This window comes from Tamandua tetradactyla, chromosome 9, assembly GCF_023851605.1.
Source record: "Tamandua tetradactyla isolate mTamTet1 chromosome 9, mTamTet1.pri, whole genome shotgun sequence".
NCBI classification, from domain to species: domain Eukaryota; kingdom Metazoa; phylum Chordata; class Mammalia; order Pilosa; family Myrmecophagidae; genus Tamandua; species Tamandua tetradactyla.
In genome coordinates this window covers 80,386,352-80,394,915 of record NC_135335.1, presented here as the reverse complement: position 1 = coordinate 80,394,915, position 8,564 = coordinate 80,386,352, and the positions used below count along the sequence as shown (strand labels likewise).

At 39.4% G+C, this 8,564-nt stretch overlaps 1 pseudogene; it reads left to right on the top strand.

Annotated features, from left to right (window-relative positions):
* The first annotated feature begins 4,362 nt into the window (after positions 1-4,362).
* Positions 4,363-5,023, top strand: LOC143645738 (glutathione S-transferase omega-2 pseudogene; annotated as a pseudogene).
* The last annotated feature ends 3,541 nt before the right edge of the window (positions 5,024-8,564 follow it).

The following is an 8,564-nucleotide window of genomic DNA, read 5'->3' as shown; positions in this document are numbered from 1 at the left end:
TTTCCACTGAGGTTCTTCCTTACGTGGAAGGCACAAGATGGTCTCTGCTGGTCTTCTCTCCAGACCCCTGGGTTCCAACAACTTTCCCCGGGGTGACTTCTTTCTGCATCTGCAAAGGCCTGGGCTGAGCTGCAAGTGCTGAGATGAGGAATGCCGAGCTGCTTAGCAGTGCTACATTGCGATCTCTCATTTAAGCACCAGCCTATTAAGTCAAAAGTCACTCATTGCAGCAGACACGCCTCCTAGCTGACTGCAGATGTAATTGGCAACAGATGAGGTTCACGTACCGTTGGCTTATGTCCGCAGCAACAAGACTAGGTATGGTCACCTGGCCAAGTTGACAACAGAATCTAACTAACACATTCCCTATGCTGCATAAGGCTAGGGATGAGAGTAAAATATAAATTTTATTTCAGAAAGAAAAAAAAAAGAGTATTATTGTCCATGGCATATGTGCTGATTTGAAGCTGTTATGTACCCCAGAAAAGGCCAGGTTCTTTTAATCCATTCCTGTTGGTGCAGAACTATTGTAGTTAGGACCTTTTGATTAGGTTGCTTCAACTGAGATATGACCTGCACCATTCAAGGTGGGTCTTAATCCTTTATGAAGCCCTTTATGAAGATAAAAGACAGAAAAAACTCAGAGAGCTCACAGAAAACACCTAAGAGAGAGAGCTCACAGAGAGAGAAGAACCCCAGAGATGCTAAGAGAGGACCCACAGAAGCTCAGAGAGGAGACCACTGGAACCAGTGAAAGCAATGAAACCAGGGAGCAAGGGACCAGCAGACACTGGCCATGTGCTTTGGTATTTCACAGAGAGGAACCTTAGATAGCAGTGGCCTTTCTTCAGAGAATGTAATGTCCTGTTGATGCCTTAATTGAGACATTTTCATGGCCTTAAAACTGTAAATTTGTAAACTAATAAAGTCCCTCTGTAAAAGCCAACCCATTTCTGGTATATTGCCTTCCAGCAGCTTTAGCAAACCGAAACAGCATATCACTGAAGTGATGGATGGAGTTTTAATTCAATATAAGCCTCCCTAAAAGGAACCAATCACGTATTGTTACTGCCAAAAAATACAGATAAAAGCTAATGCAATGCAGGAAATTTCCCTCAGCATTCTCATTAAAGAGTTTGCCTACAAACAAAGCTAATGACAGCTATTTATACAGATTAAATTACGTTTATCAAATTATTTAAATAAATTAATAAAAATTACACCACGGTGAAAATTTCTAAGCTACCAAAGAGGGAAAATGCAAGCTTTACCAATTGCCAGTCCTGCTGAGTTTCTCTGTGGTGCTGCTAACAATTTAGGAGTTCCTCACAGGCTGCAGCAGCCGCCTAATTAAATAGTGCCTTATATTAACCATACTGTGTATAATGCCTTCCCATTTCCAGAGCCTTTTCATGCATATTTTCCCAGCAGTAACTGTGATGGGGACAATAACTCTCCTTTTATAGAAGTAGAAACTGGGACTCTGAGTGGTTTAGTACTAAAGGAAACAAGTCTGAGCTAGAAGGCAGAGCTTAAGACAATTGGTTTATTACTCTCTTATCTAGCTAAACCACGTAGCTGCTAATTCTCTAGGTATACATGTGACAGGAAACACCAACTGAAGCCTGGTCTGCAATACTATCTTGATTCCTTTATACTTCCCTTCTTTTATGGAAAAAAAAGGAAGACCAACAAACCCAAACAATTTTTCCAGTGTCTGCTTTGTGCCAAAAAAGCATATCTCTGCTAGGTGCCAGAGATATGAAATGAATAAATACTCAAGTTGCTCACACTTTAAATGGGAAATGATTGACCTATGAAGAAAATTATAATATAATTTGACACTTTTTATAATAAAAGTATTAAACTAGTAGCTTTGGAAGCACTAAGGAACTCATTTAGCTTGGGGGAACTCAGGAAACGCTTCACAAGAAGGTAACATGGATGACCTATGTAAATGATTAATTGTGAGGCTTGAAACCTTCTACCTAGATGCATTCAAGGTGGATGCAAGGAGGACATTCCCCGAGGCAGGCAGCTGCAATGCTTGGACCTCCAGGAGTGGTCCAGATTCATGCTGGGTGAGTCTTCAAGCTTCTGCTGTTTGCCAGGCATTAGAGAGGACATCAAGGTAGTACTTCTGCCTGCACTGATTCCCCCAGGGAGTTTGCCTGTTAAATCCAGATTCTTAAGTCTTGACCCAGAACTGAACTACCAGAACAGAATTTCTGGGCAAAGGTCTGTGGAATAAGCATATTAATAACACCTCAGAGAAGACTGATACATACTAAGTTAGAATACCAAGGCACTCAGCATGTAAGGGAAAAGAGAGGAGTTGTAGTGCATTTCAGTTGTGGATGAATTATGCTCCTTTATAGTTCATATGCTCCTTTATACTCCAGTTTTCTCATTGCAGCAGTGTAATCTATAGCTCTACCTGACAAAGCTTCTATGGTATTAATACTCCCTCTGTTAGTAGAATGATTTTTCCTTTTCCTTTTGATTAATAAGCAGAAAATAATCAATTTCTCAAGCTGGTACAGTACCATTCTACATTTACTTAAAAGATCTTACAGTTGTTTAATAAACACGAGGCTAAATAGCAAAAGACCTAGCGTATAGTTAAATAGAGATTGGTTTCTTCCTGCAGCCTCCTTCCTTTCCACTCTCACAATCTCTCCCTGAATCTCAACCATTTCACAGGCATCAATTAATGATGATATTTAATTTCTTCCAAAATAATGATCATGTAATTAAGATCAAGATATACTCTGAGGGCTTCCCTTAGCTTGGAGGTCGATTCTGCCTTCTGCTTAGAAGTAAGCCATTTAACCTCTTTACCTCTTTCCTTATGCAAGTGGAAGAGATTCAAATTTACTTCCCTTATAAAAAGTTTTTCTGAGGATTCAGCAGTGCTGTTAGTCCAATGTTTAGCACCTAAAAGTGCCAAATAACAGTGATGGTGATGTGCTGGGCAAAAGCTCTCTTTGGAACATCTGTGGTGCTTGACCCTTTCTGTGAGTCTCTTTTCTTGACAAATTATGTCATATGGCTTCACTGCACTCGAGAGAGTAACACGATATTATGCAAATAATTAAAGCTGAAATTTTTACAATCTATTTTATATAAAGTAGGAAGCCCAAAGAACAGCAACAATATGCTGCCATAGTACTTGATGCAATTTGAAAACAAGTATTTTAATGACGGTGTTTGAAGAAGGACCAAATAGCAATATTGGGTGCCACTGGCATCTTGATTTCTATTCTTTCTACAGAGTTCTGTGTCTTTATGTAACAACAAAAAAGAATATGTTGTATATAATTACAACTGCCTTCAGTATTATTTAGAAACCTGGGAGTCATCTTTCATTCTTCTGCATCCCTCACCATATCTCTTGATACTAATCTCCAAACAATGTCTTTGAATCTGTCTACCCTTTCCCAGTTCTATTTTCACTCTCTTATCACACCAATTTCTCTCTGTTATACTATTTCAGTTGTTCCTTAATTGGTCCATTATGCTTCTTTTTACATCTCTTCTAATCCATGTACACACAGCTACCAGAGAGATTTTTTTAAAAATACAGATCAAATCCTGCCATTATCCCTCTTTAAAAATCCTCCCGAGGCTTCTCATCCCCATCCTTGCATGCTTTCCCATATGTAGAATCATATGAATCCTCTTTAGCCTGAACTGCAATATCCTGAATATGTTGACTCCTCCTTACTTCTCCAGCTTCCTTTGAGCGACTCTCTTTCCCCACTGAGCTCCAGTAAATTGGTCTCTCCTTAGTTCTTAGAATACCTTAAATTCTGTCCTGTCTTAGAGCCTCTTTAAACAATCTTTCCCCTGTAGTGCCTTCATACGAGGTGTGTTGCTCCTTTGTTCCCTCTCAATCCTTAAATCTCAACCTAAATGTTACCTCAAAAAGGTAGAACTTTTCTGGTATTTAAAAAATAAACACAACTATCTAAGCAGGTCTCTTTCATCTTCAAGCTTAACACCTGCTTGCTCCCCTCCAAGCACTTTTATCATTTTTAATTTATAATTTATATATTCATTTGTTTGTTTAATGTTTATCTCCATCTGCTCAACTACAAGCTCCATGAGGTATCTATTTCTGCATTACAAATTATCAAGAAAATGCACATTGTTTATATTATAGTCTATGCTTCAGAAACCTTAGCATGGCTTAGCTGGGTCATCTACCTCAGGGTCTCTCATGGTGCTGGTCAGTACTCGTGTCTCATCTGAAAGCTAAACTGGGGAAGGATCTGCTCCCAAGCTGTTAGACTGAAGACATCAATTTCTTGGTGGCTATTAGAAAGAGTTCTCAGTTCCTTACTATGTGAGCCTCTTAATATGGCTGCTTGTTGCATTAAAGTATGTGGCAAAGAGTTGGTGTTGGGGACCGAGCTGCACAGACAGCATATCTGGGGATACAAACAAGAGGTTGAGGAAAGGCATGAAGTTGTCGTTATTAATCTGAAAAGCAAGCCCAATTGGTACTATACAAAGCGGCCCTTTATACAAATACCCTTCCTAGAGAACAGCAAGTTCCAGCTGATCTGGGAATCTGCCATCACATGTGAATACCTTGTTGACCCTTATCCTGGAAAGAAGCTGTTTCCATGTAACCCTTATGAGCCCATTCAGCAAAAGATGTTATAGGAGCTATTATCTAAATCCCACATTTGATAGCAGTGAGATGCAGGAGAGAGTGCACTGCCCTGAAGACAGTCCTGTGTCAGGAACTCTATAATCTGGAAAAGGGTCTTGTCCACCAGTGGACTATATTCTTTGGTGGAAATTGTGTATCTATCCTCTCCTTTGGCCCTGGTTTGAGTAGTTGGATATATTTGGGATATCTGACCATGTGGATCACACCCAAAAACTTAGGCTGTGTGTGGAAACTATGAATAAGGACCCGGTAGTTTGTTCTCTTCTCATAGATAAGAACATTTTCTTAGGTTTCTTGAATCTCTATTTTAAGAACTGTCCTGATGCCTTGTACATGGGCTAGGTTGTTGAACCTCACTGTCTACTCCTTCACCATTCAGAATTTCTAAGCATGTTATGTTTCTGCATCCAATGTAGTCTTGGGAACTCAAACAATCTCAGTTGGTTGCTTGAGGGTCCGAATAAAAATGAAACTGAAAATATAAAAAAAAAGTTTGTGGCAAAGAAGGGAATAGAGAGAATCTGCAAAACACTGGAAGTCACAATCTTTTGTAGCCTAATTACTGAACTAACATTCCACCACATTTGCTATATTCTACTGGTTAGAAGCAAATCACTAGGCTCAGCTCGAGGTGGAAGGGGGTGGTGATAGCACAAAACATGAATATCAGAAGTTGGGAATTATTGCAGTACAACTTAGAAGTTGCCTATTGTATGTCTGGGCTGTGTCCATGTGTGAGCATATATGTGCATGTATGTGTGTGTGCACGCATGCATAAACCAAGGAAGGGACTGAGTTCCACATTTAGGATGGCACAATTCAGCAGGAACAGGCTGTTGGAATCAGAGATATCTATGAGAACTAATGTTTCCTGGGAATCTGAAGAAAATGTGGGACAGCCTTTTCACTGGGTATGGATGGAGATCTGAATCCATATTATTTGGATCTAGATGGATACTCAGAACTTAGATGCTCAACATACATAAATAATTAGATTATCCAAAGGGTCTGTCATTACTACTCACTTTGTTTCACCTAACAACATCGTGGAAGTAGAATATGCTGAGAAGTCTAAATGCTGTAAAAGAAATAGGGGATTTATATATTGATGGAGGGTAGGGGAATTTTATAAGTCTTTGTACCATGGATTCACTGCTGCTTCATTGACATAAAAGACTCATGTTATTTTATAGTTAATTTTGGCTTAAGGTCTAATTGTGAAACTCAGGGGGATTTCTCTAGTGTACTGTAGCTAACTGTATAGTTTGTATGTCCTCTGATTGATTATATCAGAAATTTTTTTAGGAAAACAATTGGATTAGAAACAAACTGATCATTAGCTAAGTGGCATATATATCCCTTTAATTCAGAGTAAACTGATCCCTTTAGTTCAGAGTCAACTAGACATCTCAAGTATTTATTTTTGTGTCAGGCGTTGTATTAGGCTTTTTCACAGGTACTGTCTTATAGACTTCTCAAAGGACCCTGGTGATTAATTAATTATGAAGGCTGAAGGTAGAAGAGAAGTCCAATAAAAACTTTCTAGCTTGAGAGACTGGGTTTGTCATTAAATAATTATTTGAATTGTAATGTGGCAACAAGTTTGGCCGTGGATGGATCGGGGGTGACAAGTTTTTTTTTTTTTTACTTAAAATCTGACAGCACATAAAATAACGACCTGTCAGATTAGGAAGAAGGGGAGGGTATTTGGAACACAGAAATAGGTACAGCTATCGTTTTAGGACTTTCATGAACATAAGTAAGGGACAAAAGGTGAGATGACTGCTGCCCATCTTTTTAAATATCAGTGTTCTTCAAAGTTGACTCAGCACCTCTTCACTTTTTTCATGGCAAAAATATAAGAATGCAATTGAAGATAGCTTTTGTTTGATTGATAAATGAGTGTATAGGTGGTAGTCAAGGTACTGAGAGCAGTGACACATTCCAAGAAGAACAAGTAGGGATTCGTGGTAGTGTCATCTGCCAGGGTGACTTTCTCTGCCTTTGGAATCACAGGAGAGCCGATTACCCGCTTATGTCAATAGAGAGAGTTACTGAAACCTGAACCGAATGCTAGCTCTTCCCACGTTCCAAAAGTGGAATTAGACATACTTTCCCAAGTGATAGGTTTCCCAACTCTCTCTCTGTTTGTTCTCATAAAGTCTTACGAAAGAACAGTTAACTTTTGTAAAATTTTAAGTACATGAATTCCATGAGCTTTTGCCTGCTCACATCCCCTTTCAAGAGGATCCCCCTGGGAGGTACAGGTGACAGCTGGCTTCTTGCAGAGGTCACACTTCCCCCAGATTTCTCCCAACCGATAGCTCAGCATGGCAGATAACTAGAATGGGGTCATTTTTCCCCAGTCCTGGGCTCTTCTGATGGGCAGGGACTCCTCATCAGCCTGGCTGAAATTTTCTTAATACTGTGCTACGAACTGCAGCTTTTCCTACTCAGTCCTCCCTTCTGTCTCTCTTTTCACAGGTGTCAGATCTGCATTCCTATTTGAAAGCTTTTCTCACCTATACTCGTTCCACCCTCTTTACCTTGTTGTATGACTGCTTTGCTCACTAAATATGTATATCTAATCCCGTCTTGGTGTCATCGTCTCAGAGGACCTGAACTGGCTCAGGTGGTAAGTACCTCATCATTGCAAGTGAATGTTGTGCCTTTTGCCATTATAGTCAGCATGTGCAGTCTCTCAAATCAGGTTTCAGAAGGTGAGCTAGTGAAGAAGGTGTGGGTGACAGTGATAGATTCCTCAATTTGATTTAAGCAGAGCTGTATTTTAGGTACTGTATTTTATTTAAGATCTCAGAGGAGTCTATCATCACATCTTTGGAGGCTCCTTTCTGTTCAAAATGGAATTTCTACGTTTGGGATGTGTTTCCATTTCTGGGGCAATTAAGTCACTTAGAGCACCATGTCTGCGTATTATGTCCGATGGATGAGGTATGTCACTATAATATTACAAACAAATCCGTGGGTTGATGAATGCAAATTTGGAGTGAACGCATCTGTTCCTGTGTTTTTAGATATTTGTAGATGTGTGTAGCTACAGGGTCGTGATTGATTTGGAACAAACCCAAAACTATGAACGTTAATTCATCCATTAGAACAACAAACCAGAATCCACAATTCTCTGATGAAATAGTAATAGCCTGGAATCACAATAGGATGTGTTGCATTTGTGAAAACTCAGAGAGCGATTCTGATCTCCGTGACAGGAGAGTTCACACCCATTCTGTATCTTACGAACTCCCCAGCACACAGCACAAGTACCTTACCCCAGGTGGATATTTGTTGGAAAAAAAGTGAAGGACATTATGTTCAGGATAGTTACAACTCTGAGTAAGTGTGGCTACGTTCTAGCACTTTTGCCATATTAGTATGTTGAATAATAGAAATAATCACAATTAGTCACAATAATCTCTGTCCTATATTATTTATTTCTTGGACACTAATTACTTCTCATGTGCTCGTTAAATAAGCACATCGCTGTATAATGTAAAAGTGATTTAGATTCATACACGATTTTTCAGAGAGTGAAAATCTTTGAAAATTGGGTTTTCAAGTGTTCAGGGTGAACTCTCTCCCATTTAATGGAAAGCCTTAGCAACATGTAACATACTTATGAAAATATTTGAATGACCATAAAAGTCCCTTTTTTAGTCGAGTTGTGTCTGTACTTTCGACCTTAAGTTACAGCGAAACTACAAGCTCCCGTGAAGGAGGTAAGCCCACATTTCCTCTTTCATTAAAACAATCAGTTAACGAAACAGGCTACAGCTGGATTCAATTTTTGATTTTGATGGAAATGTTTCTATCAGATGCAAATGCCCTCCAGGAAGTACTCCCAAAGGAAAATGTATAAGCCTTAGGG